The 19,976-nt window shown below is 42.1% G+C and overlaps 2 pseudogenes; one reads left to right on the plus strand and one right to left on the minus strand.

Annotated features, from left to right (window-relative positions):
- Positions 1-370: 370 nt before the first annotated feature.
- On the minus strand, positions 371-489 carry LOC134945718 (5S ribosomal RNA; annotated as a pseudogene).
- Positions 490-1,356: 867 nt separating this feature from the next.
- LOC134945722 (5S ribosomal RNA) lies at positions 1,357-1,475 on the plus strand (annotated as a pseudogene).
- The last annotated feature ends 18,501 nt before the right edge of the window (positions 1,476-19,976 follow it).

The following is a 19,976-nucleotide window of genomic DNA, read 5'->3' on the forward strand; positions in this document are numbered from 1 at the left end:
TAATTAACTTCTAATTGATGTAACTAATAAAGATGACAGTGACACCTGAGGTGAAAATGTTGGAAATTAGATTTCAATATCACAGGATAATGAGAAATCCTTAACATGAGATACATAGGCATTAGATATAATAAAATTAGACTACGATTGTAGTTCTTGAACAATTGCCTATATAAATGATATATCCTGGTAAGGGTTAATCTGCTACCTTCAATTTTATGATAATAAGGTGCAATAGATAAGAAGACGAATGGAATAAATAAATGATCCAAGAAACTAATTGAATGAGAAGAGGGAAATATAGGTGTGAAATCGGTAATGGTCAAAGGTTGCTCCAACACCTATCCTTTTCACATAAACATAGGGGTATTTATTACTGCACCTGATATTCCCTAGCAGTCTCCCATATAGGTACTAATCAGGCTGTTCACTGCTTAGCTTCCAAGATCAGGCGAGGTTGGGCGTACCCAGTGAGATATGGCAGTAATATCACATAAATTGTGAATACAATGGTGTATGGTTATTGGCATATACCAGAAGAAGTACTTCTATTGTTCATTATTGTGCACAGTCTATTCTGTTGCTTTTACATTGCCGAATAGATGTATGACTGGCATCAAAATGAGAGTGTACTGGAAAAATAGAATTTAGGAAACGTATAGGTTCACAGAGAACAAGCCACTCTCCGGTGAAACGGCCGTCTGTGTTAAGTGGTGCTGAGCAGTGCACGGCTCAGCCCACTCACCTCCTGGTATCGTATACATGATGAAATTTTTGATCATTTAATTTTCTAAGGTTTGTTTAATCTGCTACTCACTCATTATTTACAATGTGAAAACGTTCAAACGTTTCTAAAACGTCTTTTCAACCTTTTCTAATTTTTTCTTATGTTTTAAGCAGTGAGATATAAACAACATATAATATGTATGATTATGGGAATTTATCATTAACTAACTTCAGTTCAATTTTCATTGCACCTTAAAGCTTTCACCAATAGCGTATAATTTCTTTTCCCTCTTTCTTCTAAATTTTTTTTTTCTTTTTTCTACTGTCGTTAGGACTCAAGATAACTGTGTAATTTCACACTTTTATTCATTAGGTACAGGCAACCCATCTCTCTCATCCAATGTCCACTCTATGAGATATATGTGTGACAGTGGACAGTAGAGGACGGGCTCTGAACCTATACGTAACCTAAATTCTATTTTTCCAGTACTCTCTCATTTTGATGCCAGTCATACATCTATTCGGCAATGTAAAAGCAACAGAATAGACTGTGCACAATAATGAACAATAGAAGTACTTCTTCTGGTATATGCCAATAACCATACACCATTGTATTCACAATTTATGTGATATTACTGCCATATCTCACTGGGTACGCCCAACCTCGCCTGATCTTGGAAGCTAAGCAGTGAACAGCCTGATTAGTACCTATATGGGAGACTGCTAGGGAATATCAGGTGCAGTAATAAATACCCCTATGTTTATGTGAAAAGGATAGGTGTTGGAGCAACCTTTGACCATTACCGATTTCACACCTATATTTCCCTCTTCTCATTCAATTAGTTTCTTGGATCATTTATTTATTCCATTCGTCTTCTTATCTATTGCACCTTATTATCATAAAATTGAAGGTAGCAGATTAACTCTTACCAGGATATATCATTTATATAGGCAATTGTTCAAGAACTACAATCGTAGTCTAATTTTATTATATCTAATGCCTATGTATCTCATGTTAAGGATTTCTCATTATCCTGTGATATTGAAATCTAATTTCCAACATTTTCACCTCAGGTGTCACTGTCATCTGTATTAGTTACATCAATTAGAAGTTAATTACTCTTAATTACTTCATGAGTAAGAATTATTTCTTGTAAATATAAAACACGAGTGGAGAAAGGCTATAACAAATCTGTGGCCTTTTTTTCCTAAAGTGTTATAAAAAATGTGTATATGTGTGTGTTGATCTTGTGTACCATAATTTAATCAGATTCTAATTAAAAGTTAAGTTTTAGTTTTTAAGCGTGCCCCAACAAAGAGTCTCTCTTTTCCTTTGCAACTCCGATAGATTTTATTGTCTGCAGATCCACTCTGTCAGTTCTTCCACTGGTTACAGCACCTGTATTTTACCATATTCAGTATAAAATACTTTCAATCACACACAAGGCCATTAACCAAATTACACCAATGTACATCCCTTCACTTAGCTCAAACATCTCCCAACCTGACCTCTTTGCTCTTCACAAGATCTCTGTCTCTAGTCTCCAAACCTTCAAGCATTCCCTGAAAACTTACCTCTTAAGGCAAATGTATAAAATTTCGGAACTGCTCACATAACATTCATAAATGTTCCTATCCAATTACATCCCCACTGTACAGTCCACACATATCCTTGCATATTTTCTCTTCCTTCACATTCCTTTCCTCTTAAACCCAGTTCATCATTGCTGTGTGACCATATCATACAGCCCACCAAGAACCTTTGCAATCTGGAGGACGATTATGCAATTGATAGCATATATCCTTGTGTATCAATGCCAGTTTCCCTATAAATTGTAAGCTTGTAAGCATGGTCTTCCTACCTACTGTATATGACTGTCTGTCACCCATGTTTGTTTTATCATTGTTGTTTCAAATTATAAAGCGCAATGGAATTTGCTGCACTATATAAGACACTGTTAATAAATAAATGTAAAAAAAGTTTCAATACATAGAGAACATTAGCACTTTTCAACAAAATTCCTTATTCTCTAAATATGTTATTTATGGCTGCCATTACTTTGAAAACACATATAGTTGTGACTCTCCCATTCATGGCGAACTCGTGTTAATGTTCTTTCCAACAAAGTGCATGCCAATGCATCCTTTAGGTAATTCTTGTTTTATATATTTTCATTAGGAATCTGCTTTTTTGTGAATAAAGTATTTTGTGACTAAAGTAATTTTTTTATTTTAAGTGTTCATTTTCTCTGTCTACTGTATGGAATTTTCCCTATGTGTGAAGACTTTTGGGCCACCCTGTAAAATGTTTGTGTAAAGGTTACATTTATGTGCTTTAACATAATTAGTGTTATAATGTTAGAACATATGTAAAACATAAGCACACACAGGTATAGAATACTGGCCCTTATTCTGAGTTGTTCGCTCGCTAGCAGATTTTAGCAGCATTGCACACGCTAGGCCGCCGCCCTCTGGGAGTGTATCTTAGCATAGCAGAATTGCAAACGAAAGATTAGCAGAATTGCGAATAAATAATTCTTAGCAGTTTCTGAGTAGCTCGAGACTTACTCCTACACTGCGATCAGCTCAGCCCATTTCGTTCCTGGTTTGACGTCACAAACACGCCCTGCGTTTGGCCAGCCACTCCCCCATTTCTCCAGACACTCCTGCGTTTTATCCTGGCATGCCTGCGTTTTTCCACACACTCCCAGAAAACGGTCAGTTTCCGCCCAGAAACACCCACTTCCTGTCAATCACACTCCGGTCACTTCAACGATGAAAATTCTTCATTCGGACGTGAGTAAATCTACTAAGTTTTGTGCTAAAATACTTAGCGCATGCGCACTGCGTACCATGCACATGCGCATTTTTGCGTTAATCGCTCCATTGCGAAAATCGGCAATGAGCGAACAACTCGGAATGACCCGCACTGTGAGAACAGAGTATAGCCACATATAGGACACCTTTAGTCAGGGGCGCCACAATGTTTTTAGGTAGGGGAGGCAAAATACAATTTCATTTTGGCGCCCTTAAATTGCTGAATGTTACTCCTTCAGGGGCAGCAGGACTTATCCACCTCAACACCTACCTGACAGATATATATGAGGGAGTTCACTACGATCTGCCGGCGGCCGGCCTCCCGGCGACCAGCATACCGGCGCCGGGAGGCCGGCCGCCGGCTTACCGACAGTGTGGCGAGCGCAAATGAGCCCCTTGTGGGCTCGCTGCGCTCGCCACGCTACGGGCACGGTGGCGCGCCACACTATTTTATTCTCCCTCCAGGGGGGTCGTGGACCCCCACGAGGGAGAATAAATGTCGGTATGCCGGCTGTCGGGCTCCCGGCGCCGGTATGCTGGTCGCCGGGAGCCCGACCGCTGGCATACTGAAGACCACCCATATGAGCAATAGGAGGAATATATATATATATATATATATATATATATTATCATATACACGGCTCAAAAAAATAAAGGGAACACTAAAATAACACATCCTAGATCTGAATGAATGAAATATTCTTATTAAATACTTTTACTTATTAAAATCACACAAAAATTATCAATGGAAATCAAATGTATTAACCCATGGAGTTCTGGATTTGGAGTCACACTCAAAATGAAAGTGGAAAAACACACTACAGGCTGATCCAACTTTGATGTAATGTCCTTAAAACAAGTCACAATGAGGCTCAGTAGTGTGTGTGGCCTCCACGTGCCTGTATGACCCCTGCCCCCCCCCCCCCCCCTTCCCCAATTATGACACCTATGACTATAGTATAAGCTCCTTTCCTAATGGAAACAAATGAATGCATTGTGTTCATTTCTTGAATGAAAGAACAGTGCATACTGAAAATACAGTAATGTACTGTACTGTATAATGATGGATGTCTAGCAGTACAGTATATGTAGTAAAGTCTGACTTTATTTACTTGACAGGTATAACATATATATATATATATATATATAATATAAATATTTGGATCTATAAAACAGCTGTTTTCACGCAAAGATTAGGGGATTACAATAAAGGTGCAATTTTGTTTTCAATATTACAGCAGTTTAGCATTGCAGCTGACATAGTTACTTAAGCAATCATAGGCACTTATCTGCTCCTGAAGAAGCATATGTTTTTTCCTAAACACCACTCAGATGTGTTTCTTGAGATTTACCTTAGAATTCTGCTTAACAATTTATTTAGAAAATAAAAATATATTCAGAATCAGAGTTGTGTTGCAGAAACTAAATCATCAAAGTGAAGGTGCTGAATATGACAATAAAATATGGATCTGTTGTGGTACAAAATGGAAATATAATACTTTGTTTCAACCTTGAATGGTGGATTATTTACATCAATAAAGTGCTGAGTGCAAATGTTACAATTATATAATATTTCTGTTTCATCATATTTCTGTAAAGAAAAAGTTAGATGAGAATACATCTTTTCTATTAAAAATGCATTTGCACTAATGGAACCAAATCCCACTTTGCAAGATACTGTGAAATCTACTGCAACACAAGTAGCAGACTTTAAAGTGAAGGACAGCTTGCTTAAAATAAATATTTCATTCTGGCATTTCAAGCACAGACCTACTTATGGCTGGATAAGTATCTTCAAATTTAGTTTGCCAAACCATCTGTGGACTTGCTGCAACCCTCTGAAAGTTCATCTTTTTTGCAATATAGTAAAACTTAGGGGGGAATTCAATTGCTGGCGCAGGGTGTGAATTGCTGTTGCAGTGGCATTTAAATGACAGCAACTGCACCCAGTCTTGCACCCTTCACCCGGCTGGCCAAATGGTAGATTTGCACAAAAGTGCTCGCTTTTGTGTGAGATCCCACTACCGTAAAGTGCGTCAGATGCTGCGCTGATGTGGCCACGTGAGTTCCCCCATAGAAGTTAAAAAAATAATTCTCCTGGGTTAACTGCAAGACCTCATGCACACAGCCTTTTTTTTATTTCTGTAAAGTGCATTCTCAGGCAGCGCCGTAACTACGTGTGTGCCAAGTGGGCTTGGCACACAGCGCAGTTGCCCTGAGGGCGCAACGGCCAGCGGCATGTAATGAGTCAAATTGACTCATTACATGCCGCCTCTGTGTGCGCCGTGAGCGGCTGGAGGTAGAAGAGACCAGCGCCGGGTTCAAGGAGGAGGAGGGAGGGGGAGCAGGGAGCCGCAGCAGCGCTATTTGATTGGTAGTAAGCTCCGCTGCAGCATCCCCCTCTCCTTCTGTATTGGCTGCCCGGCGCTGCTATGGATGCTGGGATGCGGTTCCTTCATCCCAGCATCCATAGCAGCGCCGGGCAGCCAATACAGAAGGAGAGGGGGATGCTGCAGCGGCGCTTACTACCAATCAAATAGCGCTGCTGCGGCTCCCTGCTCACCCTCCCTCCTCTTGCTTCTCATCTCACTGCCTGCACCGAGAGGGAGATGCCAGCACGAGGAGCCTGTCAGCGGGGAGAAGGTAAGTATATCCCTCTCTCTCTTTCTTTCTTTCTCTCTCTCTTTCTCTCTCTCTCTCTCTCTCTCAGGGGGACACCGTCTGCCGCAATGTGTAAAAAGGGGTCCTGGCTGCCGCAATGTATAAAAAGGGGGTCTGGCTGCCGCAATGTGTAAAAAGGGGGGGGGTCCTGGCTGCCGCAATGTGTAAAATGGGGTCCTGGCTGCCGCAATGTGCAAAAAGGGGGCCTGGCTGCCGCAATGTGTAAAGAGGGGGCCTGGCTGCCGCAATGTGTAAAAAGGGGGACTGGCTGCCGTAATATGTAAAAAGGGGGACTGGCTGCTGTAATGTGTAAAAAGGGGTCCTGGCTGCCGCAATGTATAAAAAGGGGGTCTGGCTGCCGCAATGTGTAAAAAGGGGTCCTGGCTGCCGCAATGTGTAAAAAGGGGGACTGGCTGCCGCAATGTGTAAAATGGGGTCCTGGCTGCCGCAATGTGTAAAAAGGGGGCCTGGCTGCCGCAATGTGTAAAGAGGGGGCCTGGCTGCCGCAATGTGTAAAAAGGGGTCCTGGCTGCCGCAATGTGTAAAAAGGGGGCCTGGCTGCCGCAATGTGTAAAGAGGGGGCCTGGCTGCCGCAATGTGTAAGAAGGGGTCCTGGCTGCCGCAATGTGTAAAAAGGGGGACTGGCTGCCGTAATGTGTAAAAAGGGGGACTCTGTCTGCTGTAATGTATAAAAGGGGCTCTACCTGGTGTAGTGGCGCTACTGTGCAGCGTAATTTGAATAATGTAGACTACTGTGCACCGTAGTATGAATTGCTATTATTTTGTGGCCACGCCCCTTCCCCGTGAAGCCATGCCCCTATAAATTTTTTGAGCGCCTACGGCGCGCACTGCCCCTATCTTACATGGGGGGGGGGGGCGCCACTGTCGTTTCTTGCACACAGCGCTAAAATGCCTAGTTACAGCACTGTTCTCAGGTCTTATGGAAGTCACATTGCTTGCTGTGTAGTAAGCTAGTGGATATATAAACGCATTTTATCTAACAAGTACTCATTTCACTTAATTTCCTTTAATACGTTCTCTTTAGAATCAGTAACCCTTGGTAAAATATTGTGGATTTCTATGGAATCAATCATTAGTGCACTATGCTACAGGATTTCATTTGACATGTAGTTCACCTTAACCTTCTGTATGGCGCTGTCCACACTCTGTTGGGGTGTTCCTCATTCACCATTTCTTAATACTTATGTGGGTAGTATTGCAAGCAGTTGCTAAGTACCAACATCCTATTTGCAGGGCCATAACTAGGGTGGTGCAGACAGTGCTTTGCCCACTGCGCATTTGTTGTGCAGGTGTACTGTCCGCCCCCACCTTTATGTATGCGCTGATAGTTGCATCGCTGTCTACTGTATACATTACAGCAGGCAGCGCTATTTAGTTCCTGTTTAATTTATCTGTTCCTGAAGAGAAGGCAGTTGAAATCTAGGTTACTGAAAATTTGGAAAAGGGGGTTTAACAGCCTTTTTATGTTTCTGCTGGGAACAGGTCTCTTTTTGTGAAGAAAAAAAAAAATATGGGGGTCTGATCAAGATGCTGGTTCAAAATAGGCATCCATTATCTCTTATTCCAGAATTGGAATCAGTTGACAGGTGCATTTATCTTTATGAAGATTGATTTGACAGGTGCTTCTATAATCTGGTACTCATCTGCAAAGGGAATAAGTGGAAGTGTGCTTTTGTTACACACACACACACACACACACACACACACACACACACACACACACACACACACACACACCATTATGAATAGCTGGTAATGCCTTTTGGGCAGGGCTGGCTCCAGGCCTACTAGCACCCCAAGCGAGAAAATTTTGAAGCACCCCCCCTTGCGTGCGCCGAAGGTGCGCAAGCTCATGGGAAAGTGGGCGTGGCAACTTCATATTATCAAACTATAAATAAATATCTTTTCACATCCCCTCTACACACACAATTAGCAGTCTTACACATATTAGCCACAGTAGTGTTCGTTACACATAATGTCTCCAGTATAGTGCCAGATACACATAATGACCCCAGCAGTGCAATGCCAGATAGACATGACATGCCCCCCAGCAGTGCAGTGCCAAATAGACATGACATGCCCCCCAGCAATGCCAGATAGACATGACATGCCCACCAGCAGTGCCAGATACACATGATATGCCCCACAGCAGTGCCAGATACACATGATATGCCCCCCAGTAGTGCCAGATACACATGATATGCCCCCAAGCAGTGCCAGATACACATGATATGCCCCCCAGCAGTGCCAGATACACATGATATGCCCCCCTAGCAGTGCCAGATACACATGATATGCCCCCCAGAAGTGCCATATACACATGATATGCCCCCAGCAGTGCCATATACACATGATATGCCCCCCAGCAGTGCCATATACACATGATATGCCCCCCAGCAGTGCCAGATACACATGATATGCCCCCAGCAGTGCCAGATAGACATGATATGTCCCCAGCAGTACCAGATACACATGATATGTCCCCCAGCAGTCCCAGATACACATGATATGCCCCCAGCAATGCCAGATACACATTATATGCCCCCCAGATACACATGTCCCCACAGTGCCAGATACATGTATGCCCTACAGTGCCAGATACATATATGCCCCAAGTGGCAGATACACATGTTCCCAAAGTGCCAGATATGCCCCCAGTGCCAGAAACACATGTCCCCTCAGTGCCATATATGTCCCAAGTGCCAGATACACATGTCCTTACACAGTGCCAGATATGACCCCAATGCCAGATACACATGTCCACCCAGTTCCAGATATGCCCCCAATGCCAGATACACATGTCCTCACATAGTGCCAGATATGACCACAGTGCCAGATACAAATGTCCCCATAGTGCCATATATGACCCCAGTGCCAGATACACATGTCCCCACACAGTGACAGATATGCCCCCTATGCCAGATACAAATGATACCCCCCCAAGTGCTGCTCACCGCATCTCTTGTTCTTAAGGGCAGGGAGGCTGCTGTTGCTTCTTAAGGGTGGGGAGGAGAGCACAGCGTGTGCCTCTCCTGACCCTCAGTCTCCAGCGCCCACAGCGGTGTCTAGCTCCAACTAGGTTCCAGTCCGTGAGCCAATCAAAGCTTGTCGTCCGGCAGCCAATCAGGAGCCTCAGCTGCCAGACCGTGAGCTCTGATTGGCTCATGGGCTGGTGCCAGTTAATGGGGAGGGGGTTTACTTTGGGCTGTGGTATGTGATGCAGTGCAAGTCTCTGCTAGAAGGCGGACACTGCTGCTGCTGTAGGGATGGCTCCAGGTTTCAATATGGCGGCAAGATCTAGCGGTGCCCATAAAGTGTTGTGCCCTGTTCGGCCGCTCTATTGGAATATGCCTGGAGCCAGCCCTGCTTTTGGGCTGCACAATGCCCCAGTGGTTTTTCAAGATTTCATCAACGATGTGTTTAGCGAATTTTTGGGGAAATTTGTAGTCATACATTTGGATGTTATCGTGCTATATTTCAAATGTTTAGAAGAACATAAAATTCATGCTCATCAGGTCCTACAAAAACTTTGTGTGAATCGTCTGTATACAAAATTAGAGAAATGAGAATATTAAAAGTATCAGGTTACTTATCTTGGATACATTACGAGTTTTTCAAATCAGGGTTTTTCTAAGGATACTGTTAAAGTTCAAGCCATTACTGGTTGAAGCCCTTGAATCTCAAAGCTGGAGGTTTTTAAAATTTGGTAATTTTTTACCAAAGATTCATTAAGTCTTTTTCTGTGATTGTGGCTCCTCTCATTGACAAAACTGAAATCTAAAATAAAAAAATGCAGTTTTGACTCCTGAAGTTGATAAGGCATTTGCTACTATAAAATACGTTTTTTCAATGGCTCAGGTATAAAGTCATCTGGATTCAGAGCTACCTTTCACTGTGGAGGTTAATGCTTCTGATATAGGAGCCAGAGCAGTACAGTCTCAGATCAACTCTTGTGATAATAACTTTCATCCTTGTGTTATTTTTTTTCCACAGAATTGAATGCTGTGAAGAACCATGAGTGTCTGGCTGTTAAATGGAAACTGTAATTATGGAGACACTGGGTTAAAGGAGCCAAGTAAAAAATTATGATTTATACTGATCACAAAAGTTTGCTATATTGTATATGTTGGAGAATAGAGCACTCAGTGATCTGTCTCCATCCCAGCACTAGAGGCAGCTTCCCTGTTCTAGTGTTTACCTCCTAGTGTTAGCTCATGCGGGAGGATACTGTCCCGGCGGGAACCCGCACTTCTTCTGAGTTCTTCCTGGGAGAGTCTGACCGCACAGACGTGAAGCTGATAGTCTCCTGCATAGTGAGACCTTGTCTGATTGCAGCCGCACCCAATATATGTTTATCCGCTGTGTGACCGCTGTAGCATCCTGTCACCTTGATGTAAGTACCTGCTGCTGCAGACCCTCTTATGTGTATAATGAACTGTTACCTTCTGTATGGCGCTGTCCACACTCTGTTGGGGTGTTCCTCATTCACCATTTCTTAATACTTATGTGGGTAGTATTGCAAGCAGTTGCTAAGTACCAACATCCTATTTGCAGGGCCATAACTAGGGTGGTGCAGACAGTGCTTTGCCCACTGCGCATTTGTTGTGCAGGTGTACTGTCCGCCCCCACCTTTATGTATGCGCTGATAGTTGCATCGCTGTCTACTGAATACATTACAGCAGGCAGCGCTATTTAGTTTCTGTTTAATTTATCTGTTCCTGAAGAGAAGGCAGTTGAAATCTAGGTTACTGAAAATTTGGAAAAGGGGGTTTAACAGCCTTTTTATGTTTCTGCTGGGAACAGGTCTCTTTTTGTGAAGAAAAAAAAAAAAAATATGGGGGTCTGATCAAGATGCTGGTTCAAAATAGGCATCCATTATCTCTTATTCCAGAATTGGAATCAGTTGACAGGTGCATTTATCTTTATGAAGATTGATTTGACAGGTGCTTCTATAATCTGGTACTCATCTGCAAAGGGAATAAGTGGAAGTGTGCTTTTGTTACACACACACACACACACACACACACACACACACACACACACACCATTATGAATAGCTGGTAATGCCTTTTGGGCAGGGCTGGCTCCAGGCCTACTAGCACCCCAAGCGAGAAAATTTTGAAGCACCCCCCCTTGCGTGCGCCGAAGGTGCGCAAGCTCATGGGAAAGTGGGCGTGGCAACTTCGTATTATCAAACTATAAATAAATATCTTTTCACATCCCCTCTACACACACAATTAGCAGTCTTACACATATTAGCCACAGTAGTGTTCGTTACACATAATGTCTCCAGTATAGTGCCAGATACACATAATGACCCCAGCAGTGCAATGCCAGATAGACATGACATGCCCCCCAGCAGTGCAGTGCCAAATAGACATGACATGCCCCCCAGCAATGCCAGATAGACATGACATGCCCACCAGCAGTGCCAGATACACATGATATGCCCCACAGCAGTGCCAGATACACATGATATGCCCCCCAGTAGTGCCAGATACACATGATATGCCCCCAAGCAGTGCCAGATACACATGATATGCCCCCAGCAGTGCCAGATACACATGATATGCCCCCCTAGCAGTGCCAGATACACATGATATGCCCCCCAGAAGTGCCATATACACATGATATGCCCCCAGCAGTGCCATATACACATGATATGCCCCCCAGCAGTGCCATATACACATGATATGCCCCCCAGCAGTGCCAGATACACATGATATGCCCCCAGCAGTGCCAGATAGACATGATATGTCCCCAGCAGTACCAGATACACATGATATGTCCCCCAGCAGTCCCAGATACACATGATATGCCCCCAGCAATGCCAGATACACATTATATGCCCCCCAGATACACATGTCCCCACAGTGCCAGATACATGTATGCCCTACAGTGCCAGATACATATATGCCCCAAGTGGCAGATACACATGTTCCCAAAGTGCCAGATATGCCCCCAGTGCCAGAAACACATGTCCCCTCAGTGCCATATATGTCCCAAGTGCCAGATACACATGTCCTTACACAGTGCCAGATATGACCCCAATGCCAGATACACATGTCCACCCAGTTCCAGATATGCCCCCAATGCCAGATACACATGTCCTCACATAGTGCCAGATATGACCACAGTGCCAGATACAAATGTCCCCATAGTGCCATATATGACCCCAGTGCCAGATACACATGTCCCCACACAGTGACAGATATGCCCCCTATGCCAGATACAAATGATACCCCCCCAAGTGCTGCTCACCGCATCTCTTGTTCTTAAGGGCAGGGAGGCTGCTGTTGCTTCTTAAGGGTGGGGAGGAGAGCACAGCGTGTGCCTCTCCTGCCCCTCAGTCTCCAGCGCCCACAGCGGTGTCTAGCTCCAACTAGGTTCCAGTCCGTGAGCCAATCAAAGCTTGTCGTCCGGCAGCCAATCAGGAGCCTCAGCTGCCAGACCGTGAGCTCTGATTGGCTCATGGGCTGGTGCCAGTTAATGGGGAGGGGGTTTACTTTGGGCTGTGGTATGTGATGCAGTGCAAGTCTCTGCTAGAAGGCGGACACTGCTGCTGCTGTAGGGATGGCTCCAGGTTTCAATATGGCGGCAAGATCTAGCGGTGCCCATAAAGTGTTGTGCCCTGTTCGGCCGCTCTATTGGAATATGCCTGGAGCCAGCCCTGCTTTTGGGCTGCACAATGCCCCAGTGGTTTTTCAAGATTTCATCAACGATGTGTTTAGCGAATTTTTGGGGAAATTTGTAGTCATACATTTGGATGTTATCGTGCTATATTTCAAATGTTTAGAAGAACATAGAATTCATGCTCATCAGGTCCTACAAAAACTTTGTGTGAATCGTCTGTATACAAAATTAGAGAAATGAGAATATTAAAAGTATCAGGTTACTTATCTTGGATACATTACGAGTTTTTCAAATCAGGGTTTTTCTAAGGATACTGTTAAAGTTCAAGCCATTACTGGTTGAAGCCCTTGAATCTCAAAGCTGGAGGTTTTTAAAATTTGGTAATTTTTTACCAAAGATTCATTAAGTCTTTTTCTGTGATTGTGGCTCCTCTCATTGACAAAACTGAAATCTAAAATAAAAAAATGCAGTTTTGACTCCGAAGTTGATAAGGCATTTGCTACTATAAAATACGTTTTTTCAATGGCTCAGGTATAAAGTCATCTGGATTCAGAGCTACCTTTCACTGTGGAGGTTAATGCTTCTGATGTAGGAGCCAGAGCAGTACAGTCTCAGATCAACTCTTGTGATAATAACTTTCATCCTTGTGTTATTTTTTTTCCACAGAATTGAATGCTGTGAAGAACCATGAGTGTCTGGCTGTTAAATGGAAACTGTAATTATGGAGACACTGGGTTAAAGGAGCCAAGTAAAAAATTATGATTTATACTGATCACAAAAGTTTGCTATATTGTATATGTTGGAGAATAGAGCACTCAGTGATCTGTCTCCATCCCAGCACTAGAGGCAGCTTCCCTGTTCTAGTGTTTACCTCCTAGTGTTAGCTCATGCGGGAGGATACTGTCCCGGCGGGAACCCGCACTTCTTCTGAGTTCTTCCTGGGAGAGTCTGACCGCACAGACGTGAAGCTGATAGTCTCCTGCATAGTGAGACCTTGTCTGATTGCAGCCGCCCCCAATATATGTTTATCCGCTGTGTGACCGCTGTAGCATCCTGTCACCTTGATGTAAGTACCTGCTGCTGCAGACCCTCTTATGTGTATAATGAACTGTTACCTTCTGTTCTCTGAATAAACGAACAATCTGGTTAAGTGCCGTTGTGTGGACTAACATCCCTATCCAACACCGTAACACTCTGCCAACAGTATATACTGGAAGTCTCCAAACCAGGAGGCTGGATTTGAGACAAGTCATATGGGCACTTTTTTCTAGATTTAATTTTGTCATTTTGCATTGTTCTGGCTCTAAAAATTTGAAGGCAGATGCATTGTGCAGAAGTTTTTTTCATGTACATCTGGAAGTTGTTGCTGACACCCCATTATTCTATCTAAGAAGGTTTTATTGGGCCTGGCTAAGAACCTATTGTAGCTGATCGGCTAAGATCTGTTCAAGCACAAGACCTTTCTGAGTTACCAGCTAATCAGCTGTTTGTTCCAGATTCACTGCAGAAAGTAGTTCTTTTAGAGGTTAATTCTACTAAGGTATCAATTATTTATAAGACAGTAAAGTTGTTGTCTCGGTTGTGTGGTGGCCTACCCTGAAAATGTAATACTAGAAAATACTAGAAAATTTCTGCTTGCTTGTTCAGACATGGAGAAAGTACCTATATGTCATCTGGTTGGTCATTTTAATCAACTTCCCATAGCTGCCAAACCATGGATGCATTTATCCATGGAATTTATTATGAAACTCCCTGAATATACGGGTTTCACTAGTATTTGGGTAGGAGTGGACAGATGTTTCAAGATGCCACATTTACCTTAAAAAGAGGATGTTAACCAGCACTGTTTATTAGTAGCTACATATTATGGTAATAGAATGGTGGGAGATTGAGTGTATAATGTATGCAGAATGTACTTGTGTAGTGTTTTGTATAAAATGTGGAGTGTATATTATGAAGGGGAGTCAACAAATAACGATAAATTAAATTGGCAATAAGGGTTATTTATTTAATATATCACTATTTCCCCATCACCATCCCTCTCCTGTCACCTTTTGCTTTTTCAAGACATCACCCTCTACCCGAACAAAATGTAAGTTGCTCAAATCAATTAGGAAATACAATTCAGGTGCATGAAAGGGAGGGGGTAGTCTGAGCTTTAAATACATTGGGGATAAACCCCTGGTGTCCCCCAGCACACCGAGCTGTACCTGTACCAAGACATGAAAGACTATATATATATATATATATACTGTATATATATAATAGAAATCCAGAGGTCTTAGTTACATACAGTTTGCAAATGTATGATAAGCCACCAGGCCCCGGCAAGGCTCCTCTGATGCTGGTGGTCCCTAATTCTAGGTCTGGGCCCCAGGTGTAGAACCCCACAAACTGGCAAAGGCCAGCTAACCCCAGGGCAGCACAATTCGAGAAGGTAAAGTGTTAGTATGTGTTAATAAAAGGAAAACAAAATCTATATACAAAAATTAATATACTAGTGAAAGTGTAATTAAAAGACCAGAATAATTAATAGATGTATTAAGGGGGTGCTAAATAAGATCTCGCAGTGTGCTACCCCAAAGCAGCCCAGCCCCACCAATCCAGGGGGAAAACCCTGGTCATCAAGCTTCATTGTTGCAGCTGAGTTCAGATCCTTGCTGGTTTCTGGACTTGTGATGATTGGCTGTTCGGCCTTTCTAGGGATTTCCCTTGGACACTCTTGTTTGTAAGCAGTCTGTTTTTTTCAGTCTTGGATACTTGCTTAGTAGAGCTTATTTTTCTGTGCCATTTGGAAGATATATCAGTATTTCTTCACAGTGTTATTAATCAATGCTATTCAGCAGACCTGTCCAGTATCTCTATATTTCATTTACCTGTGTTTTTTACGAACCTGGAGCCCTGCTAGTATGTCTACATAGTTCAGATCTGCCTAGTCTCGCGGTACTGCAAAAATCACCTGTGTTATTCAGAAATTTGGCTAACATTTCTATACAGTGCAGTTATCTGTGCTATGCCGAAAACCTGTTATTCATCAGCATTACTCCACTTGGCCATTTGGAAGATTGCAATTATCATTGCTGTGTTGATAACCTGTTTCTTGTCAGCATTTTTCTACCGTGAAGTTATCTGTGCTATACCACAAATCTGTTGCCTATCATCAATACTCCACAGCGCAAAATTCATTTGCCATTCAAAAGTTTCAATTGTCTGTTATGCAGAAAACCTGTTATCTGTCAACATTTCTCTATGGTGAAATAATCTGTTTTATGCAGGAAACCAGTATTGTTTTAGTATTTTTATTAAGTTGGCATATTTAACTAGTGCATTTAGTTAGTGCCATCCAGTGTTGTGATACATTTAGCTAGTGTTTTTAGTTTATTATGCCATTCAATACGTTTAAAGTCTCCTGTTACCTTTAAATATATGTGTCTATGATCTTGAGCTTGCACTTCTTAGAGTTCAAGTCCTGGTGGCAGCCGAATACCAATGAAAGAGAGTAGTTTCTGGAAAGGGATTGTTATAGTCAATGAACTCTGCTGTTTGGTTCTGCAAGCTCATGGTAATGGTAGTCACTCATTATAATTTAATTTATAACACAAAATACAATTCACATTTTTCGAAGGACAATTTTAGTAAAATTATGTATTTGAAATATATGGGATTGATAAAACAATAGCACTTTGTTAATGTCTGTCTTAAAGTAGGAGCATGATGATTGTATTGTTATAATTTATGTGCAATAATGTAGATATTGTTGTAGGCTAGTACTGTTTATTCGTCAGGCTACTACATTGTTGGAATGTAAAAAAAAAGTCAGTATATGCCCCAATCAAGCCCCAATTCTTTGATTCTTATTTCATAATATAGGCAGTGTGGCACAAGGACAGGTGGGGATTTCAACACTATTATTGATCCTTAGTTGGATAGATCTAACCCCTCAACTCAAACTATAACACAGCAGTCCCTAGAGCCTCTCATACCCTCATTGCTTCTCTTAAGCAACATGGTCTTTGTGATTCCTGGCATCTCAAATATCCTCAGGCTAGGCAATACACTCATTTTTCGATCCCTCATAAAATTACTTGAGGATTGACATGTTTCATACCTCTTCCTCTATCTCTTTGTTTATCGCTGATTCTGGCATTACCCCTTTTAAATGAACTGATCATGCAGGAGTATATATCTTACTTGACATGTATGGATCTCCTCATAGAACACATAAATAGCATCTAGACAATTCCCTCCTACAACATCCCTCAGCATTAAAAGATATAAAGCTAGCAGTGTTACAATATTTTTAAGAAAATACTTCCTCTGAAAATTTCTTCAAGTATTCTTTGAGAGGCCCATAAGGCCACAATACCGGGTTTCATCATGGCCAAAAACCCCTGTGATCAGAAAGAAAGCCACACAACATATTCTATCTCTTGAATCACAAATGTCTGCACTGACTGCCCAACACAAGGCATCTCCCTGCACCTCCCTTCTCTCTCAAATAGAATGTTTGAAATGTCAGCTAAATACTCTCTTGTCCCACTGTGATGGACTTGTTTTGTTGAAACTTCGCCAACGTTTTTATGACAAAACTTATAAAATTGATTCTCTGTTGGCAAACAAACTTAGATGCAAACAAGCAAAAGGCATGATAGACAAACTATACTCTCAGAAACTTAGCTCCCTCACCTATGGCCCAGATGAGATTTTTGAGGAGTTCAGAAACTTTTATAGTTTACTTTATAATCTTCCCAACCCTCCCCTGGCCTCAATGGGCCTAAGGAAGTGCGTTCTTACCCATACTTCACTCCCTTACCATGTATATCGGAACCCCAGTTATCTGCACTCAATGAGAGTATCTCAGTAGAAGAGACAACTGCTGCTATCAAGTCAGTGTGATCCTCTACTGCCCCGGCCCCAAATGGATTTTCAGCCAAATATTATAAACTATTTGCAAAGGAGTTAGCACTGCATCTTACCTCTCATAGAAACATGAGAATGTGATGGAAGATAAGAACCACTTGACCCATCTAGTCTGCACCTTTTTTGTCATATTTTTACTAAAACCTTATTTGATCCTTAATGTATTTCTTATAAGGATATCACATGCATGTTTAAATTACTCTACTGTCTTAGCCTCTACCACCTTTGATGGGAGGCTATTCCACTTGTCCACTACACTTTCTGTGAAGTAATTTTTCCTCAAATTTTCTGTGATCCTGCCTTTCTCCAATGTTCTAATACTTCTCTTTGAAGAATGTTTCCCTCCTGGACTTTGTTAAAACCCTTGATATATTTGAAAGTTTCTATTTTGTCCCCCCTTTCCCTTCTCTGCTCCAAACTATACAGTACATAATGAGATTTTGTAGTCTTTCAAAGTCTCTCTTTTTAATGACATCCTAGATTGTGTGTCCTTTGCTCCTGCCACAACCCTAGCTGACATAGTGGTGATTCCCAAGCCTGACAGATACCCTGCTCAGTGTCCTATTTAGAGACCAATCTTGTTTATGAATGTTGACATGAAGATCTATGCCCAAATTTTTACTTCTCACTTGGCTCCACTTCTCCCTCAATTAATTCACTGCAACCAAGTCAGATTCATCCCAGGATGCCAGGCATCTAATAACACCAGAAGAGCCATAGACCATATCCACTCCATTCATAGACAAAGCTCCCTTCTCTTATTTTAGTATTAGATACAGAGAAAGCATTTGATTGCATTTTGTGGACTTATTTTTGCAGTCCTCCACAAAATAATTTTCTCTGGCAAATTCTATGAGGGAGTTTTGGCACTCTTTCGCTCCCCAATGGGAAGGGTCTCTGTTAACAATGTCACTTCCACTAGCTTTGTTATAATCAGTGACACCAGACAAGGCTATCCGCTCTAACCAATAATAATTTGCTTTAGTTATGGAGCCCCTGGCGGCAAGGACCTGCTTTAATGTGAATATATCATTAGTGAAAACAGGTCCATCGAAACGCAAAATACAGATGTCTTGATAGGCATGAATTCGCATGAATGGGAGAGGCAAATGCCGCAGCTCGGCATGGCAAGGCACGGGTGTGCCTAGTCATGCTCAGAGTGCTCATTTAGCACAGATGTAGCCACAATGAGTGTGGCTTAATCTGTAGTGTTATGCGGATGATGTTTTAATCTCCCTCTCTAACCTTATCCAATCTCTGCTGCCTCTCCTCTCCAAGATAACTCTTTACTCCCAACACTCGGGATATAAAATAAATATCAACAAAACAGAAGTCCTTGATTTTTATATTCCTGCCTTAGCAAAACAAAATCTTAAGACTGTGTTTCCTTTACATGCCATAAACAGAAAATTACTTACCCGGGCATCTAATTAACTCACCGGCACTATTAGTTATTCCAAGCCAACTTCCCCTACATTCTGGACCACATTAAAACAGACCTCCATGAGTGGTCTGGTCATTTCATATCTTGGATAGGCAGAATAAACGTATTAAAGATAAACATACTTCCTCTGCTTTTATAGTTACATATTCCAGGCCCTACCAATCTATATTCCACCCTATGTTTTCAAATTTCTACAAATTCAAATTTTACAATTCCCCTGGGCTCAAAAATATCCCCAGATTAAATTGAAATTACTTTAGCATTTTTCTTGAGGTGGTGGACTGGGAATCTCTAATTTTCAGAAATAGTACTATGCGGCACAGCTCTCTCAGTGAGTGCAATGGTGAACCTCTGATGCAGGGAAGGTCTGAGTTGATGTTGAATCTGAGGAGTTGGGTTTGACAATGTTCTCTTCCCTCTTGTGGCTCCCCAGGACTCACCATCCCCGAAATGCCACCTCCCACCCTATAGTTTCCTGTTCATTAACCATCTGTGATTTCACATATTGGAGGTTTAAATTACTGCCTCGCCCACCCCCTTTATCCTACTATTTCATAATCGTGAATTCCACCAGGCATGTTTAAATCATCTTTCAATACTTGGAGGGCAGGGGATATTCTGTTTCTACAACAAATTATATCACTGATTAATTTTTCTTAATTTTTAGACATCCAGGGGAAAGAGACAATCCCATTTAAAGATTTTTTTTTTTTTTTACAAATTCGGCGCTTTCACTCCAAGATGAAACCAGTAA

The sequence above is a fragment of the Pseudophryne corroboree genome, chromosome 1 (assembly GCF_028390025.1).
Source record: "Pseudophryne corroboree isolate aPseCor3 chromosome 1, aPseCor3.hap2, whole genome shotgun sequence".
In the NCBI taxonomy this organism is placed as follows: Eukaryota; Metazoa; Chordata; class Amphibia; order Anura; family Myobatrachidae; genus Pseudophryne; species Pseudophryne corroboree.